This window comes from Narcine bancroftii, chromosome 3 (genome assembly GCF_036971445.1).
Source record: "Narcine bancroftii isolate sNarBan1 chromosome 3, sNarBan1.hap1, whole genome shotgun sequence".
Lineage (NCBI taxonomy): Eukaryota > Metazoa > Chordata > Chondrichthyes > Torpediniformes > Narcinidae > Narcine > Narcine bancroftii.
The window spans coordinates 358,176,817-358,197,914 of record NC_091471.1 but is presented as its reverse complement, the minus strand read 5'-3'; the positions used below and the strand labels follow the sequence as shown (position 1 = coordinate 358,197,914).

General features: G+C 43.2%; 2 long non-coding RNA genes across 2 annotated transcripts; one reads left to right on the top strand and one right to left on the bottom strand.

The window, feature by feature from the left end:
• The first annotated feature begins 4,989 nt into the window (after nt 1-4,989).
• On the top strand, nt 4,990-11,295 carry LOC138759497 (uncharacterized). Its single transcript, XR_011354876.1, has 3 exons — nt 4,990-5,134; nt 6,639-6,859; nt 10,690-11,295. It is a non-coding gene; the product is annotated as an uncharacterized lncRNA (long non-coding RNA).
• On the bottom strand, nt 5,592-20,917 carry LOC138759496 (uncharacterized). The gene is made up of 2 exons (XR_011354875.1): nt 16,743-20,917; nt 5,592-5,800 (listed from the first exon to the last, which is right to left on the bottom strand). It is a non-coding gene; the product is annotated as an uncharacterized lncRNA (long non-coding RNA).
• Nucleotides 20,918-21,098: the final 181 nt, after the last annotated feature.

The following is a 21,098-nucleotide window of genomic DNA, read 5'->3' as shown; positions in this document are numbered from 1 at the left end:
TAAAATAGGAGAGAGATTAGCAGAGGAATTTATATACAAATGAGGATTAAAAAATAATGATTGGTGTTAAAGACACTCCGTTGTTGAAACATTTGATTACTGCTTGGAACATGATAAATGATGAAATTTGAACAAAAGGAAGTTTATCGTCCAAGAAACCTCTGATTCAAAATTATCTTGTACCTTTTTCAAAGGATAATCAATTTTTAATCTCTTGGTTTCATAAAGGCATTAAAAATATTGAAGACTGTTATGAACAATCCCAATTGATGTCATTTGAAAAGCTAAGGAATAAATATGGGAGAGTGAATAATACTCTTTTTTGTTATTTGAGGGAAAGGTTAGGCCCAGTGATGCTGTTACCTACTGTAGTGAGGTGGAAACTCTTATTAGTAGGGAAAATATTAAGACATTTACTTCAGCAATGTATCTTTTATTACAAACAGGATCTACTAAACATAAATCTAGACAGAGTTGGGAGCTGGATTTGAATATTACAATTGATGAGCAAAGATGGTCAGATCTATGTCAAGATTGTATGACAAATACATCTTCTGTATTTGACAACACAAAAATTGAAGAGAATGAAATCAGGTTTAACAGATCAATGTTTTAGGTGTGGCAAAGAGACAGGAACTGTCCTGCATTCATCAGATAACAAGATCACAAGATAAAGAAGCAGAAGCAGGCCACTAGGCCCATCGAGTCTGTTCCGTGACTAAGCAGAACTATGCTCACAACTAGTTCCAATTTCCAGCCTTTTCCCCATATCCCTTGATGCCCTTACTAATGAGGCACTTATCCATTTCTTGTTCAAATACTCCCAGTGATCTGGCCTCCAGTGTTTTGTGGGGCAGTGAGTTCCACAGATCCACGACCCTCTGACTAAAGAAGTCCTTCCTCCTCTCTGCTTCAATTGGATAACTTATAATTTTAAGACGATGACCCCTTGCCCTCGATTCACCCATCAAGGGAAACATCTTATCCGCATTCACTCTGACAAAACCTTCCATTATTCAAAATGTCTTTATGAGGGGTTACACGTTAATTGGGTGTAATTGGGGCAGCACGGGCTCGTGAGCCAAAATGGCCTGTTACCATGTTGTATGTCTAATTTATTTTTTTAATGCACAACGTCTATTCACAGAGTGAAGATGTCATCGGTAAGGCCAGCATTTGTTTCCGCAAATCCACATTTCCTTCAGGAAATGGTTGTGGGTAGACTTCTTGGATGGAGTCAGGCCATTGACTACAGGCAGTTGGTGGATCTTGACGTCGATCCATTGATGCTCCGGCCAGTGTGAGCTGTGGAGAGGAGCAGGTGGTGCTCCTCCTGCATATTTGCTCTGGCTTTCCCTGCAACTACTGATCCCAGCTCTAGGAGATGCTGTCAATCTTGTCATAGTGGGGTGCACTCCAGATTCATTGACAGATGAGTATTTCATGCTTTGAGAGGGAAGGAGAGTGTAATGAAAGATGTATACGTCCTTCAATTAGCACACCTCTGTGCCATTCAACACCTGAATAAATATTTGTACGATGTAAACTGTACATGAACTGTGGTTCATGTGAAGTGGAAACACTGGCACAACCCTGTTGATCAAAAGATGTAATTTAGTGCTGTAAATTCAATGTAATTCTTTGCAAACAAGAGTGGAACCGTCATGGGCCAAGATCCCTGCTCCTCAGAACATTTGTTGACACCTTGTGATGACAGCATCACTTATATCATTCCAAGGAGATGGAATTTAAAAAGATCAGTTCTCTCCTCCAAATTCCATCCCTAATCCCATTCATATTCAAGATTTTTTTTAAAATGATACAGTACAGTAGAAGGTCCTTCCACCCAATCACACCAAATTAACCTATCAACCCTGTATGTTTTGGAGGGTGGGAGGAAACCAGAGCATCCAGAGAAAACCGCAGCAGCTCACAGGGAGAATGTACAAATGCATTACAGATAGCGCCAGATTTGAATCTGGGTCACTGGGGTCATAATAGTGTTGCGCTAACCGTGCCGCAACCAGAAGACAGACTGTAATGCAAATAGCAACCACTGCTATTAAACCAGGGTTCTAAATCTCACTGTTCCGCCACTCGAGGGAAAGAATGTAAGCACCTACGTGAGCTAAGCCTCGCAGAGTCCAGTAATGTGCAAAAATGGCAAAATATTTTCGAAGAACTTTATAATGTACCTGCATTTTTCAAATAATCTTGCTGGCAATTATGCAATTTGGTCCACTGTATTTGCCATGCCAAATGCCTTAAAGGATTGAATTTGATAAATTAAAGTTTTCTGGTATTCGCCTTTCGACAAGAAACAATAAAAGCCTTGTAAAAAAATCAGTTCTCGTGTGGCCACATAGCAGCTTGTCCAACAAGAGCCATAGCCTGTTGACTGAGAAAGGCCACACCTGGTTCAAATTGGATGTTTAAGAAAAGGGGACGTCCATTTGCTATTTCAAACTTGCTGCCTCAGATATAATCAGAGCATCATGCCAAGTTTGTATATCTGATAAAAACCAATCTACACTAACAGATTAAACAAATACTGCATGCCAACATTAATCTTTTTTATCTTAATCTTGGCAAATGGGTGCACTTACTGAAATTGAGGGGACAACAAAAATACTTTCCATTTTGGAATTTTACTGTGATAACTCAACTGTGTCAAATCCCTCAATGGTGTCAAAATAAATATCTCCACACCTCTCAAAACTGCATGATCTCCTTCTTCCCGATTTTGTGCCATGACAGCTAGCTCGCCCTGCTTCGTAATTTCAAGTTACAATGTGGCCTGGCCTCTGCACTTGCCCAAGAGCTTTCCAGAAACAGACTTGTTCCCCCTCCCCTCATCCCCCCTCTCCAACTCTGCAGATTGAGGGCCAACACCCATTTGACATGTGGGATTAGAGACCCTTCTGCTGTTTGACTTGGAGCTTTCAAGAGTTTGGCTGGTGAAGTAAGTGCTTTCCCAAACCTAACAGAACCAAGGATGCTCCTCCAACATTCAATACAAATCACAGGCTGCCAATAGTCCCCACCTCTTCAATCTCTTCACCCACCTCAACCCCCTTCTTAAATTTCCCGAATTTTCTCTTCGTCCACATCTCCATCCCAAGAACTCATGGGCCAGCATCTCCTTCGGCCATTCTTCGTTAATTTTGCTCCTTTTGCATTTACTTGTGATACAATTGGCATGTTCACAATCCAATGAGATTCTTGGCCATCAAGTCCTGCTTGGTGCCTCCAACATTCATGCCTGAAGCCTACCGTGAACTAATTTTTCACAAGCAAAATACGGTAGAGATACTTTACTTGCTCAGGGAAATCGAGAACTAAAGACCATAGTTTTGTTAAAGAGATCAGCAATTTAAACTAGAACATCACGTATCTCCAGGTTCAGGAACCCCTCCACTCAACTCCTCCTCAACTCAGTCAGGGACTAATTTACGGACCCTTACTTTTGACTCTATTGTTTTTTTCTTCTCTGCATTGCACACTCAATTTGTTTACATTTCTTTATTTACTCACGTTTTTCATTGAGCAGATTTTGGAGCACTGCCCAGAAGTGGTAATTCTGCCTTGCCTGCAGGAAGAAGAATCTCAGGGTTCTATGTTTTGTCATGTATATAATCTGAAAATAAATCTGAGGAACTTTTTTTCTCATAAGGTTGTGAACTTACTACCCCAGAGACCACCAAAGATCAAGTTCTTGGATCATTGGGGAAGGGATGACCTGTACAAGTGGGAGGGGTTGCACTCGAACTGGAAGGAAGCCAATATTGTGATAGGGAGGTTTGCTAACTGTTGAAGGGGTCTTAAACTTGATTCGCAGGGAGCTGGGAACCAAATTGAAAAAGCAGAGGAAGAGGTGGCTGGTGTGTACATAGAGACAGCTGGTAGGGAGTTTGTGATGAAGGACAGGTGGATAGGGCAAAATGGCAGCCACGGGGATGAGTTGCAGTGCAACAGGGACACAAAGTGAAAAGAAGTAACAAATACCTGGCTATTTAAATAAAAATAAAGTGAATAACCTTATAGTACAGCTACAAATTGGCAGGTATGATGTTGTAGCCATCACAGAGTGGTAGCTAAAGTATGATGTCATTGGGAGCTGAATGTCCAAGGATACACAGCATAGTGAAAAGATAGGCAAGTAAGTAGAGGGGTTGGTGAGGCTCTGTTGGTCAAGAATAACATTCTATATCAGAAGATATAGAATCATTGGTGAGTTAAGAGATGGCAAGGGTAAAAAGCACTGTGGACAGTCATATACAATAGCTGCTATATGAACAAATTACAACAGCAAATGTGGAAGTCATGGCGGACTTTAGAACACAGGTAGATTGGGAAAACCAGGTTGGGGCTGAAATACAGAGTTGTTTACATTTATTTATGTGTACATGTACAGTTTTTTTTTGCACTACCAATAAGTGGTAATTCTGCCTTGTCTGCAGGAAAAAGGAATCTCAGGGTTGCATGTGATGTCATGTACATACTCTGACAATAAATCTGATCTCAGGAGAGGAATGCCTACGAGATGGGTTTTTTCGAGCGGCTTGTTGATGACCTCACTCAGGAATCAGCTGCACTGCACTGGGTTTTGTGCAATGCATCAGAGGTGACTCGAGATTGGAACCATTAGAGTCCAGTGATCACAATATGACTGAGTTAAATTTGAGATTTAACAATGTTACAGAGTTCTGTGTTGTGTATTGGCCTATGTGTTGTGTGGTTTTATGTTAAAAAGTGACCGTTTGCCTTAGAGAGCCAAGGTGAAGGTGGACTGCTGAGAGAGTGGGAGACGGATTGAGCATTTGCAGAGAATGATCAAAAAATTTCTGGACTTGGAAGATAAACCACCACTGGGTGGTGCTGTGGAGTGGAAGGAGCCCCAGAGCATGAGTCATGGTCTGCAGGACAGTTTAGAATGTTGGGATTTCTAAAAGGATGAACATTCTGAAGGCAGCCAGAAGGATCTGGACCAGGCCAGTGATTCCTCTCTCTGGAAGCAACACAAGACAACTTCGAATTTTGTGCTCTCTCTCTCTCTCAAAGATCTTTTGGCTTCAGTTTACCAAACAAATTCAATTTTGTTTATGATCTTTGCTTCGGTTGAGATCGAAGTTTTGTGAGTCTGTGTGTTTTGTGTCTAAGTTTTTCTGTGGGCTGGTTGAAAATATAACTTGGACTTTAATTACATATTATATTTAGGCTGGGGAATGTATTAGTTTTACACTGTTATAGAAATTTGCATAGTAACCAGTGGGCATTGTTATAAAAGGGAGGATTTGAATTAAAGTTTGAAGGTGAATTTTTTGTTGATAAAGTAATTGTTCAACTTGACCCCTGTGTGATATGCCTTCTTTGTGGTTGCTGGTTTGATCTTGTAACAACAAGGAGAAACTAAAATCAGAAGTGTCGGTATTTCAGTGCAGTAAAGGGAATCACAGCATGAGAAAGGAACTGGCTAAAATTGATCGGAAGAGGGCATTAGTAGGGGAGACGATGAATCAGAGAGAGGGAAGCTTTTTTTTGAGTAAAGACCTTCATATTTTTTTCTTCCAAACAATAAAAATCCAGGGTAATAATGTGGAAAAATACCTCTTTATTGCGTTAAATCAGTACAATTACACACAATGAGAATAGGCAACCTGAATATATATTTCCAAAGTCAGTAATATACAAACACTTTCAGCGACAATCAGATGTGATGTAGAAATATCCACTGCCACAGCTTTCGGGGACTGCACTGTGATTCCAAAGTCAATGAGTAGGAATCTGTAGCATAATGAACCTGGATGAAGATTAAAGCCAGTACCACATCAGTTATTGAACCCAAGCAAAGCTCTGTAGCTTTTCATTGTACACGGGCAAATCATTTCACTGAACCACTTAATTACTGGAAAGCCAATGAATCACAAAATCTACCTTGGTTCAGTTCACAGAATTGGGTTCAGCACAAATCAGAAATGCATGTCCTTTCAAAAATTGACAGCAACTTTTGGGAATGTTACCACTGCATGTAAGTGAACTCAGATAGGCCACAATGGAGTCAAATTTTCAGTTTTGTTTGTTTTTATTATACCACACTCAAGGATTTAATTTCCTGATATCTTTTGTTTTTATAAGACTTTCTTTCTTTCCTTCTTTGGCTTGGCTTCGCAGACAAAGATTTATGGAGGGGTAAATGTCCACGTCAGCTGCAGGCACGTTGGTGGCTGACAAGTCCGATGCGGGACAGGCAGACACGGTTGCCGGGGAAAATTGGTGGGTTGGGGTTGGGTGTTGGGTTTTTCCTCCTTTGTCTTTTGTCAGTGAGGTGGGCTCTGCGGTCTTCTTCAAAGGAGGTTGCTGCCCGCCGAACTGTGAGGCGCCAAGATGCACGGTTGGAGGTGAGATCAGCCCACTGGCGGTGGTCAATGTGGCAGGCACCAAGAGATTTCTTTAGGCAGTTCTTGTACCTCTTCTTTAGTGCACCTCTGTCACAGTGGCCAGTGGAGAGCTCGCCATAGAACACGATCTTGGGAAAGACTACAGGGTTTATAAAACACTGACCACATCAAGCACACTTCAATGGAATGTGTTCTTCAACATTAGTCTTTACAAATTATGCTTTGTACTTTCACGCTCAGGTCCATAACCTCAAACTTCAATCTGTGCCAGGAGACGCAGCTGCGTATTAATAGCAATTGCCACCAAGATCTACACAGATGTTAGACAACATGGGTTTCTGTGGAGACAATCGTCAACTGATTCATTCTGCCTGCATTCTAACAGCACCATCTTCTGGCTGCTTCACAGGAGGTTGTTCAACCTTTGATTCTGCAGGTGGTTTTGTGAGCTTCTGTGTTGGGTGAGTGACAATTTTAGCTGTTGTTTCAATTCACCCAATTCACCGACATAACCTCAAGTGCAATATCCCCTAAGGGCCAACACGACATTTTAACAAGGCAGAATGGGCTCCTTTACTTTGAATTAAAAATTATCAATTGGTTGTTTTGAGAGTGTCAACTTTTGTTAAAGGCCAAGTTAAACATGGAAGTTAGATGCTCTGCTTGTGCCCACACCTCCTCTCTCAGCACCATTCAGGGCCTCAGACAGTCCTTCCAAGTGAAGCAACATTTCACTTGTGAATCTGCAGGGGTCAGCTAGTGCATCTGGTTCTCCCGCTATGGTCTCCTCTACATCGGAGAGACTAGACATAGATTGGGAGATCACTTTGTTGAGCACCTTGGCTCTGTCCACTGCAATAATGTGGACCTCCCAGTGGCCCATTTCAATTCTCCATCTCATTCCCTTGCCGACATGTCTGTCAATAGTCTCATGTACTACCAGACTGAGATCACGCGTAATTTGATCACGCGTCTGGGTCCCCTGCAACTGGATGGCATTAACATCTGGCTTCTCTGGCTTTCATTAAAACTCCCCCCCATCTCCTTGCTTTCCCGTCTCTCTCTCTCCATTCCCTGTCTCTTTTCGCACAGATATGATAAATTCTACTTAGTCCCTTATCACATCCAATAACACCTTTTGTTAGTCTGGATTCCTTAGACTTGTTTGAATTCTGAGACTTTCTGAGATTTCCTCCTTCTGCCTTTTCTGATTTTAATTTGAACAAGGGATTAGGCCAAACACATTGGCAATATATCTTTGTCAAAAAGGTCCTATAGATGCTGAACAAACCAGTTCCTGCAGCATTTCGCTGTTTTTTCTACAAACACAGCGTCTGCAGTTTGATTTTTACACCGGTGTATGGAGGTACAATTGCATGCAAAATTCTTTATATTTAAAACCCTTGATCTTCTGGGCTAGTTCAGCTGATTTCACCCACTGTGAATTGAAATCAAAAAGACAGTACACTGTTACTGTTATAGTCAGTGCAGGAAATTCTGTCCCCAATTTGATGCCTTAGTGGGGGGATCCAGCCTGCATCTGGGATATGGTTAGAAATTCAGTCACGAACGCTGTTTCCTTTGGCATTGTACAACTGAAAAACTGATTTTCTTTTCTGATTTAAATGTGGTAACCATGAATTTTCCAATCTTTCAGCATTACTGAAAATTTGAAGGTTGGATTCCAGACCCCCCCCCCCCCCCCAATATGAGGGGTCAAGGAGATGAAGGAGTGGCATGCATGGAAACTTGGGCTGCATTGTCTCAGAAGCACCTGCTGGGCATTTGGGGTCAACGGTGTTTTTCCAGCAGTGACAATGCAGTAGCCTTATGAGTTAAGACGGTCACCCACCCTCCACCCTATGAACCCACCACTCACTCGCTGACCTTCACTCCTCCAACTCCCCCCAAATCTGTTCCCTAACCATCAACTGTGCCTGCAGCACTGAGCGTCCATCTTTCTGTGGAAATGTAACCATTCACCCAGCCCCTGGATTTAGCCACAGCCCTGAGAGCATGATGGGTCATCCTGAGCTTGGCATTGGAATGGAGAACCGGCTGCGCCTTGTTACTTCAGAACATTTGGACTTTATTCCCTGGAGTGTTGAAGAATGAGGGGAGATTTGATGAAGGTTTACAACATGATGATGGGTATAGATAGAGTAAATGCAAGTGGGCTTTTTCCACTGAGGTTAGACGAGATATAAACCAGAGGAGAGGTGAGGGTGAAAGAGACGGCTCAGGGGAAACTTTAGAGGAAATGCCTTCACACTGAGTAGTGGGCACATGGAAGGAGCTGCCAGCTGAAATGAAGAATGCAGGCTCAATTTTCACATTTATGAAAAATTTGGACATGTACGTGGATGGGATGGGTATGGACTGGGTGCCAATCAATGAAACTAGGCAGAGTAGAAGGGTCAGGACCTGTTTCTGTGCTGTAATTTTGTAATGTTCTATGGTTCTAACGTGCATTGATTGTTGCCCATAGGCCAACCGTGGAAGGGAGTGGGTCAGAAATGATGACTACAGCTCTCCTAATGTGTTCACTTTTCTTGGTGCAACAAGAGGTCCAGGCTTTACACCCTCAAACCCCAGATATCATAGCATCTTAATGCAGGAGGAGTTAGGAGGCTGTTGGGAGACTTGAGAGAAGTATATGGAATAATGTGAAGCATAAATAATACAGACGGTCGGAGTCTTTTTCTCAGGATGGAAACATCATACTCTAGAAGATATCGCTTTAGTGTGAGAGGCAACTAGTTTAAAGGGGATCTGGGAGATGAGTTTTTATTTTTTGCACAGACCGAGTGCTAGGTGCCTGGGACTGCAGAAGCGGTTATACCAGTAATATTTAAGAGATATTTAGGCAGACGTGAACAGGGCAGGGAACAGGGAGCTATGTTTTACATGCAGGCAGGAGGGATTGGTCTATTTTAGATGGGATTCTGATTTTGAGGTTTTTAGTTATAATCCTGTGGTTCCTTAGTCATGTATGCACACCAAATGTCTGAACCGGCAGCAGGGAGAGTATGGGCAGAAGGGCCTGTCCCTGGGCTGTTTCTAAGTGATGCTGCTTATCACATTGGTCAGGAAAACTCCTTCCTTATTTCTCAATGGTCAGCAGTCTTGTAGGCCAGAGGACTGAGAGAAGCAGAGGTGCAACCTTCTAGGTGGGGATCTGTGCTAACCTTCCCAAAACTCCAGGGTTAGTGCTGGAAAATGGGGTTAAGGAATATAAAACCCTTCAAACAAGATTGTCAGATCCCTTCAGAAATAAAAATGTTAGATATATAATCAGCAGGTCAGGCAGTACCTGTGGTGAGAGAGAAAAATCAGTTCACCTGGACTTGTAATCTTTTAATTGGGTTACTTTTAAAACAAAGGAAAAGTTAAGGTTTCATATTGATGACCTTTCATCAAAACGAGGAAATCAAATATGTTTGAGGTTGCAAAGAAATAAATAAAAGTGAACATCTGTGAAGATGCGATCATGAAAAACAGTGATAAAAGTGGTTCAGAGGGGATGTGAAGGTTTGTTCATCACCTCAAATTGGTTTGGAGGAAATATAAATGGATGGAGTGTTTTTTTAAGATACATCACGGTAACAGGTCCTTCTGGTCCACAAGCCCGCACCACCCAAACACACCCATGTAACCAATTAACCTACTAACCCTGTAAGTCTTTGCAATGTGGAAGCGAACCCTAGAGCACCCGGAGGAAACCCACGCAGTCAAGGGGAGAATGTACAAACTCCAGTGGGTTTGAACCTGGGCCAGTGGAGCTGGAATAACAATGCACTAACCCCTACGCTAAGCATGAGAATGGATCAGAAATAAAGAAAGCCGTGCAGCAACAGATACAAAGCACGGTATTGGTGGAAATCTCAACTGCTGGACGCATTTAGGAGATCAGGTAGCAAGAGGTTAATAACCAGTCATCAAAACTGGCCAGCGCCTACCAAACTGGAAAGGCTGACTATCTGAGGTTGCCGAAAAGGTGTTAATTGGATGTGATAAGGGACTATCTGAGGTTGAGTACTGAGGGCCACAATGTATTAGGTTGGAAAAGGTGATTCTGCTCCTAAAGTTCCCCTCACCCGCCACCACCACGACTCAGTCTCCCCACCCTTCTACACACAATCCCATGGTCCTCCTCACCACCAGTAATTTTCTACATCTTAAAACACATTTAATTTTTATGCTTTCCCCTGGTTTAGATGAAATATCAGCAAACCGAAACGTTCACTCTCTTTCTGTGACCTGCTGAGTAATTTATTTTATTTAATTTTAGATTTCCACTACGGCACAAGGCATACCTGCCTCTTCCTTGTGAAGGAGTAGCTGACCAGGGGACTGGTCGGAAGATCGTATCCCTGCCTGTGACCCTGGCATTTCACCGAAAGCTTCAAAAAGCAATAGGAAGGCTTTCTTCCATCTACATGTGTAACTGGGGACTTGGGGACAGATTCCTGATTCGCGGGTCACTACGGTGCAGCCTTTCCCAACACACCAACTTCTCCCGCAGGCACTGCCCATTAAACCTTCAAGTGATATAAATCAGTCACTCAAATGATGCATCAACTTTGAGATAAAGTCATCTGTATAAAAGTCCAAACAGCACATTGCATCCCTTTGAACAGTAGCTCCAGAACACAGCTAAAGCAATACCCAGACACTTGTGGAACAAATTTCAAGGGAATGCAAAGAAAACCCACAATTGACATTCTGATTTCATTGCAGCTCAATAATTCTAAAACAGTAAAACAGTGTCTATTTTGTCCAACCCTGTTTATACCCAAGGTTTGAAAAGGCCACAATTTTCAAGAATAGCCAAAGATAATTCACCTGTCAATTTGCAGTCCAGACATACGCCTTATCCAATGGTCAGCATACAGATGTCAGTCAGTTAGAAAAGATTTCAAGTTGACTAGACACTAGAAAGTGAATTCAAAACACCATCTAAATTTGAACAAAGCCTTTCAAAGCACATAGCATTTAGAAATTTCAGATACGAAAGACGTCAGTTTCCCGCCTTCGTACCACTGTGATTAGGACAGATGCAGATGACACTCTTGCATTGGGTCATATTTCTAATCGGTTCTGATTGGAATTATACTCTGACCATGTACATCACAACCTGTCCTTTGCTTCACTGGGTAACACCCTCATACAAAAGTGACATCAGGGGGCAGCTGTGGAGGACAGGGAAGCAAAGTCACCACACCTTGTTAGAGGGATTAGATTCGTTACTCCAATCTTAATCTGGAACGTGACCAGGATAAGATGCAATCCAAACTTCATGCACTTCATCCTGAAACATCTGGCTGAAAGCTATAATCTATAATGGGAAGTGGAGTCAAAGCAATGAAGTGAGAGTATGTCAATGGGAAACAGGACAAATCTGATGAATTCAAGTTCACTTTTACTTTTCCCTTTTTACATAATCCCAAGAGATATGAGCAATGGCTCTTCCTATTTTTTGGCAGAGAAACAAGGAAAACAAGAGAGGATTTTGCTTGGACTGTCTTCTTTGTGAACATTAATAAGTTATGTACTGACTTTCCAGACAAAATAAATTCTAGACGACAATAATTGAAGCTCCCAAAATTTAAATGACCCTTGATTACACTAAATAGCCGGGCACAAGGGCACCCACTAACCTGACCAATCCACTGTAAACTCAGCTCGTTCCACTTGCAGATTGCAGAAGAAAAGAACAGGTGAATGAGGTTGCTACCCCTGGTCACCTGGGGTGAATCAAATTGTTTAGTCTTGAACAATGGGACATTTTAGCTTGAAAGGAACTCATAACCCCATGATATAGGATTTTGCTCGAAAACAATCAACTTCGAGAGGTCAGAAACCACATGACTTGAGACCTATTACAGGCTCAAAGAAGATTTCCTTCGAGTAGCAACTTGATCATTCTAAAGAGGAAACAATGTCAGAGAAACTCAGCAGGTCAAAAAGTGTGCTTTATATAGTAAAGATACATAACCAAGTTTCTGGCTTAAGCCTTCGTCAAGGCGTAAAAATGGTGGAGAGGGAGGATCAAGTCCCCCCGGCAGGAGGCAATAGGTGGATAAGGAATGGAGGGCACGCCACGCTTCCCTGTCCTCCGCAGATGCCCCCTGATGTCACTTTTGTATGAGAGTGTTACCCAGTGAAGCAAAGGACAGGTTGTGATGTACATGGTCAGAGTATAATTCCAATCAGAACCGATTAGAAATATGACCAATGCAAGAGTGTCATCTGCATCTGTCCTAATCACAGTGTTACGAAGGCGGGAAACTGACGTCTTTCGTATCTGAAGTTTCAAAATGCTATGTGCTTTGAAAGGCTTTGTTCAAATTTAGATAGTGTTTTGAATTCACTTTCTAGTGTCTAGTCAACTTGAAATCTTTTCTGACTGACTGACATCTGTATGCTGACCATTGGATGAGCCGTATGTCTGGACTGCAAACAAAGTTGTGAAATATGAATGATGCTCCACAGAGGGAAGAATGGTTCCATGATGGCTCTGGGAATAGAGAGGGAAGGGGGTGCACAGCTGGAGGAAAGATTCTCTCAAAATCCAGGTACGTGATCCACTCTCCAACCGAATGGCACTAACATCGATTTCTCCAGTTTCTGCGAGACTACTTCCCACTCTTCCCCTATCCCTGTCTTCTTTCCTCTAGCTCTCCACCCTCTTCCCTCTCCATTCACAGAGCCACCCCCACCCCTCCCTGTTTGCTCATGTGCCCTCCCTCCCTTATCCACAAATTACCTCCTGCCCATGGGATTGTGCTCCGTCCCCTGCACCACCCCCCCGCCCACATTTTCCTCACACCTTGATGAAGGGCTCAAGCCTGAAAAAGTTGCTTATGTACCTTTATCTTTGCTATTTGACCTGCTGAGTTTCTCCAGCATTGAGTTTTTACTTCAATCACGGTGTCTGCAGACTTTCGTGTTTTACTAAATAATGACCTTATTTTATTTTCTTTGTGCCCCCCTTTAAAGCTGCAGTATTCCTTTCAATTTGTGTTATGCCAGTGTGACAAAATTTGGCGGAGAGCGGAGGTTTGAGCTGGTGGAGTTATTCTAGTGAACCGGTGTGGACTCAAAAGACCGACATGGCCTGTTTCTGCTCTGTAAATGGTTATATGGTTATATGGTCTGCAAGGATCAGATTCAATCTTAACAAATAACTCACTCGCACACAAAACTTTACTTAACCGGCCTTGGGCTAAAAACACACCAAGTAGTTTAAAATTAGCAATGAATCAATGTCACATCCACTGACTTAATTCACAGCTTATGAGTGTGAAATGAACCCCATCAGTACAAATTTACAGTGAGCTTATTAAAACTTCCAAGCTGGCGACACAGGCACCAATGCCAGCTAGTTGCCCAATTACAGCGGACAGAGCAGGGACTAATGCCATGACAACCGGACGGTGTCACCTCGCTATGGTAGGCCAGTTCAGCTCAATTCTCACACTGGAGACAAATGTGGCAGCTTCCAGCCAGGCTCCCTGCACCACAGAGGAGAGTAAATTGAAGTCAAGGAGATGTTTTCCCAATACGAACCTTGTTATTTAACACAGAGTATGAAAATTTTATAATAGAACAAGATTGTCACAGGATGATTCTGCTTCCCTAGCGCCTCCAGACAGTACAATGGTGACTGCAAGCATTTTATGACCTTGCCAATCTTAACAGAGGGAAGAATGGTTCCATGTTAGAGTCACTTCAACCTTTCTGGTGGCCTCACTAGCAGCTGTGATGGGGAGAAAGGCTGGCGTCCTGAAAGGAAGACCAAAGATCTTCGGACAAGGGAATTACATCAGGCGGCGGACTGCTAGTCTGGCTCAAGACTGGCTGAAGGTCGGAGGCTCGGATCTGGAGCTCGGGCTGCTGATGGTTTGGAATGGTCTCGGTGTGGATGAAGAGGCAGCGGCAGCACTGGAGGCCAATCCACGCACTCTCAGGAACTCCGAGGGGGTCTCTCCTTTGCTTCTCTTTCTCTGACTGTAACGGGTGCTTCAGGCAATTTCTGCTGATGCAAATCTGTCTGCCTTACAGCAGACTAAAGCAAATTCCATGTAATATTGCACTGTTATTATATGACAATAAAGGAATCTTGAATCTCTTGATGAATATAAAAACATAAAAAATGCTGGAGGAACTCAGCAGGTCTTGCAGACTTTTGTGTTTCACTCCGAAGACTGTTGGAGCTTTACCGAGGAATCTTCTCCAATGGAAATCAGCCCCAGCAGCCTGTCCATGTTATAAATAAATTACGAGTGTATAAATAGCTTTATGAACCTTTGCACTGCCCTTTGTCGTAAGCTTTCTGTTGCAAGTGGTGCCGTTACGTATGTAATCCTCTTGGACTCTGAGCAGCTGGGTTGACCTCTGGAAGCAACACTAGTGCAGGAAAGCTCGGTCTTGACTAAATAATTGTATCTCATTTATCTCCAGCTCCCCAACAACGTGTATAGTGCTCAGTTGGAACACATCTTCCCTCTGAGGTCTCAGTTGCCATGGCTATACCATTTCCCCTCTTCCCCTGCACCTCCTCCCCGGACCGTCATCTCACTGGGGTAGCCGGAGAGTGAGCTGTCAGCTGGCTTAACCCCTTTGGTAACGCTGCGGCCTGTGGTTGAGCCCATCCTCTGGTGCTTTCGGAGTGGAGCGTCACATGCTGTGTGGACCCCTTCTGGCTGCTCTGGCTTCTCCCACATCTCAAAGAGGTGCAGGGCGGTAGGTGAACTGGTGAGTGTCAGGTGCCCCCATTGTGCAGGTGACTGGGGGATGTGGGAAGAACAGGATGCATGTAAAATGAATGGGGAGTGGGATTACTCTGTGAGCAGCATCGACGGGAACCATTATCACAAGGGAATGTGGAAACTGCGGGGCTGTCAAATGGGAGAGTGCTGGACCACAGCAAGAGACACTTGCACGTCTCCTCGCCTCAGAGCCTTCTCACTTGGAGTGCAACTTTGCCAAGAAGTGACCAAAGCAAGGAAAATAACCTCAGCCTGATGATCTCATTACCTATAGAGCCGACTGCAGAAACAATGTTCAATTAATTTCCTTTTGAGCTTCCTGGTCTGCCCATGATGGTGTGAGGTGAAGGATACCAGGAGGGGCGGGTTTGATCAAAGTGGAGACCGTAGTGAAGGAGACTCATGTTCAGCATGGCAGATCAATACCAAGCTCCATACCCTGTCATGGTGCAGTGCAGTCTCACTCAATCAAATGGTGAACAGTTCCCCACAGAAAAAGTAATCGTCAGAAAGGAATACAGCAGCTTTACTTTATCACTCCCCCGCGTAATACATGCCTTCAGGCTTCAAATAAATCAAGTTAAATTATACACCAGCCATAAATATAATAAACTCAAACAAGTTGTGCAGTTTTTTTGCAAACATATACATTTTAATGACAAGCCACCCACGCACGCGCGCATACACACACACACCACACACACACACACACACACACACACACACACACACACACACACACACACACACACACACACACACACACACACACACACACACACACACACACACACACACAGTCCAGAATGATTCTGAAACATCTCAAACTTTAATTGACTATAAGTGTTCAGAAATGCTTTTCTTCTTACTCATCTTAGGCTATGGATTAATTGTTAAGTGGGCTGGCAGAGACTGACAAGACGGAGATGTGGCAATGAGGTCTAACAGGATAGCAAATAGTTCAACTTGTATGCCTTCCACAGGTTGAGAGTGAGATCGGCACATATTAGGCCTTAAATATTACGTTCTAAATGGGCTTTAGCAGCACAGAAGTAGGTTCCACTGATTTGTCCAGCATTATCCAAATAAACATCCACAGATTGGACAAAAATCACAGTTTTATGATCCAGGGCTGGGCCAGCATGGGTTGAACAGTGCAAGAGGGATGGCAGGAGGGTGAAAGAGGACAAACTTTCAAAACAGAGACATAAACAGCTCTCCGGTTTGAATGTGACATGTTCAGGGCCATGAGTGAACAGGATTCACCCTCAAGTTAAATTTTAAAAATTTAAACATGCAGCACGCTTACAGGCCCTTCCGGCTCACGAGCCCGTGCCGCCCAAATACCCCTGTACGTTTTGAAGGGTGGGAGGAAGCCAGAGCACCCGGAGGAAATCCACACAGACACAGGGAGAACATGCAAACTCCTTACAGATAGCGCCAGATTCAAACCTGAATCACTGGCACTGTGGTAGGGTTGTCCCAACCTCGATGCTAACCGTGCCACCTAAATTCAATGTGTTTGGGAATTCTTCAGCACATTTCTCATTGGAAGGTAAAATTCACTTACAATTTCCCCGTCAAGCTGCCAGCTTTTAACAGATTTGACAGCGATTTCCCAATGGCAATATAACTTTTGATGATGAAGAATTCTAAAAATAGGAGACAGAACGAGCATTTCAACCAATCAAGCATTTAACAATTTCCAATGAAGGTAAAAAAAAAATAGATTTGTACTTATTTAGCACCTAACACATTTCTTTCAAGATGTCTCAAAGAACTCAAGAGTCAATAATTCTGAATTAAGTGAATTTCATTTGTCAACATACATCCGGCCTTGTAAATAAAAAAAGTATAAATTCTGCCCAGATATCCAGAGATTTACTACAAGTTCTCAGTTCCTCTTGAGGACGCTCCGTCAGTAGGAATGCAATGGGTACGGTGGAGCAAGGGGTCAGCTCACTGTGGTCTAAATGTATGGACTGTGGCCTTGGGCTGGGGAGCAGAATTCAAGTTTTGCTGAAAGCGGCTTAATGCTGGAGTTAGTGGCATGTCCATACTGCACCCACACCCCCACAGCTCACACAGTGTGCAATGAAGACCTGGGATTGGCTGATCCTCTCACTTCTCCATTTAAGCCCCCCTTCAATTGAAATTACCTCTTGAGTGAAAGCCAATTTCCACTCAGTTTGGAGTTAGTGCTGCAGCCAGTGGGAAGGGGGGGTTCTTGCGCCAATTTAAACCACATCAAGAGGGTGACAGCTACAGTAAAATTCAGTGAGCGAAGTATTTGATGGACAGAGGAGCCATAGCTAATGGTGCCTCTCACTTCTAACCTCAAATAGCGGTGGACACAAGCAAAAGTGTATAGGTTGAAACACTCGTCCAGCAGCCTTGTGCACCGACTGGTGCCAAAGAAAGTGCACCCCCACAACCTTCTTTCTCTGAACAGGTGAAGGTTCTTTTCAAGTGGATTTACTCTCCAGGTCACAGAAAGGTTTTTTGAACAGCCCAAGTTTTGACAATGTCAGCTGAGATCGCAAAAGTTGTGCTGGTTGGTTAATTAGCCTCAGTTCAGTCCAAATCTTAGTTCATTTTTAGTGCAATACACAAATGTGCTGGAGAAACTCAGCAAATCATGCAGCATCCATAGGAAGTAAAGGGTAACCAATGTTTCAGGCCTGGGCCTGAACTAAAAACAGGCCTGAATTAAAAAAGATAGGGGGAGTGAGGGAGGAATGGGCCAGGGCAGGAGATAGGTGATAGGGTAGAAGAGAAAAAAAAAGCTGAGGTGATGGGGGGAGAGGGTAGCTCTGTGTCTGGAGCGGTAAGGAATCGGGGGGCAGGGGGAGCTAGAAGAAAGGACAGAAAGACATGGAGAGAGAGAGAGATTCAGGGGGAATTTAAGAAATCAACATTAAGGCCATCTGGTTGGAGAGTGCCCAGATGTAATGTAAAGTATTTAGGCACCTGCCTTCTATTTACTCCTATCTTGACGAAGGGCTCAGGCCCAAATCATTGGTTTTCCTTTACTTCCTATGTACGATTTGTAACCTGCTGAGTTTCTCCAGGACATTTGTATATTGGACCTGACCCCAGCATATGCAGACTTTTTTGTGTAATTTAGTAAATTTTAGGTCTCAGTTGAAGTGAAATAAGTAGCATAGATCTGAACTACTACAAATTTGACCCCGGGAGTTCGCTGGACTAGAGAGTTTCAATTTGCATGAACTCTCGTGTTTGAGGGACAGCATAATATCTGGAAGATCAGGTTTAAAGTTACATGGACCTCATATTGCTTTAGCTCTGCACCTTGGTGACTTTAATTAATAAAAAAAAATCTATTTGCAACAGTCCCTTTTAAAATGGTTGACCAATGAAAGGCATTGAAGTCCGAATTGATGGATATCACTTAAATTCACATCAGCTACATTACAATGGAGGGGCAATGAAGCCAGTGGTAAGTAGATTCAAGTCGGAGGAAAAATTATCTAAATGCCAGATTATTTTTGTAATCACATTTAGAAAGCAGTGCTGAGTCTATGGCTGATTAAAAAGATAGGTAAAGCTCTGAGTAAATTCGAGCATTCCATCTCACTCTTAACCCTGTGTCTCTGTTTTCAGGGACTACCAACAAACGCATATACTCCGTGTCCCCGTTTTCTGGGACTGATTTTATACCCAATCACCAGCTGGATTGTACTGGGGTCCGTACTGTAGTTTAGCCATGGCCCGAGTCCAAAGTATGTATTATGAAAGGTTAAGAATGGCCAGAGTCCAAAGGGTTGAGCTTTAATCTTCTAATGCCTACACTTTGGCATTGCTAATAGCTCAGACTGACTGATACATCCAGAGTTGAATTTAAGGGCAGCAACATAATGTGGCAAACAAAACATCTGTCTGACAACTGTCTCTCTCCTCATCAAATTCAGCCAAGCATAAAGTTAGTTTCTGGTTTTAGTCTTGACAAGTTAACCATCTTTGTCCATCAAGTTAACCAACAAGATTCCAGCACATTTTAGGGAAACACTGAGTCTGTAGATTCTGGAGGAGGGCAGCAGGTCAAGGCGGCATCCATGGGAGCTAAGACCCCACACGAAAGTGCAGGAGCAACTTTTTCCTGACAAAGGGTCCAGGCCTGAGACGTCAACTGCCCGATTGGTTTCCACGGAGGCTGCGTGACCTGCTGAGTTCCTCCAGCATTTACCCTCGCAATTTTGACCTTGTGCAATTTCTTGTCTGCTGAACTGCAAACGGGTAGAAACTTCATCAATGAATGATTCACTGATCATCGCAGAGCTGAGCAAATCTTAGTTACTTGTGTTCCAAGCCGGTCTGTTAACTCTCCACTGAACACACTCAATCCATCGAACACACTCAATCCACCGTTGTGTAAGAGTGGCAATAGCTAATAAAGAGAAAACAAAGGCTTATTTAGTGTAATGATCTGCAGAGAGTCAATTTAAACAGTTGATGTGGTTTTAACAGAGCATCCTCTCCATTAGCTTTTGGGAATCAGGCAAATTAGGTTTGGAGTTGCACTCAATAGAAATAAAGAAATATTTACATAGTGTTTTTAACAGGCCCTTTCAGCCCACAAGCCCGTGCTGCCACATGACACCCAATTGACCTACAACTCCCGGAACGCTGGCATTGTTACACTGTAGCGCTAACGTGCCGCCCCTTTCACACGGGTTTCTAAGGTATCCCACAAAGCACTGAAGCAGGACCTCTCAGTCTTGGCAGGGAAGTTCAAACATGACACAAGCAGCCCATGTCCATGCCGACACAGCAACACGCAATCTTCTCCTGTTTATCGTCAAACTATGTAGGGATCAGTAAAAAGCATTCCACACACCAGCCGGACTGGTTCAATCTCAAGTATTTTTTTCAAACCACATCAACTGTTTAAATTTACTCTCTGCAGATCATTACACTAAATAAGTGCTTGCTACTGCCTCCAGATGTCTAAAGCGGTTGAAATAGTTTGCGAACTGGCAAAGTAGAAATTATGCTTACATTTAGACATAGGCATAAAAAAAAACAGGATAATTCTCCGGGCTGACGTATGAGTGCAGCATGGAAAAACATAAGTTCGGCAAGCTACCAAATCAGCCAGTAAAAAATTAAAAATGTTAAAAATAAAACCTTCATTTCCTCTGCCAGAGGATGTTTTAAGGAGGTAAACAATATGTCTGCTCGAATGGCCCAGAACCTTCAAGGGACATTTAACTAGGGTCTTGGCCAAGACCTGTTTATGTCAAATATTTCTAGCAGAGAACTATGAATGATGTGGGGCTGCCATTCTCAACCATTTTTTTTTTTTTTGGCTATGGCCCCCCCTGCTCAAAGTTTATGGGCCCCCCAAGCAGTCAAGTTTGGTTGGTTTCTTCCTTAATTCTCTCCAACCGAATACACAGTGCCTGTGGAGAATGGCTGATCTGGGGTCCTGAGTGTAAGCTGCTATTTGTTAGAGGAAGGACTCTTCTTAAGACAACTTCTGAAGATGACCCTGCAGTTCCCATTTTAAAGTGTGCTCAGTTTTTAAAGAACATCAAAAAAAGGAACTGAACTGTTTGCATATCATTACATTTTGAGGAAGATAGATTCCCAGCATATTGTGGCAAGTGCATGATGTGGTTGCTTATTCTCCTTAATAGAATAATACCTAGTGTCGCCGAGAATATTCTCCCAGAATCACAGTGCGGCTTTCGCGCAAACAGAGGAACTACTGACATGGTCTTTGCCCTCAGACAGCTCCAAGAAAAGTGCAGAGAACAAAACAAAGGACTCTACATCACCTTTGTTGACCTCACCAAAGCCTTCGACACCGTGAGCAGGAAAGGGCTTTGGCAAATACTAGAGCGCATCGGATGTCCCCCAAAGTTCCTCAACATGATTATCCAACTGCACGAAAACCAACAAG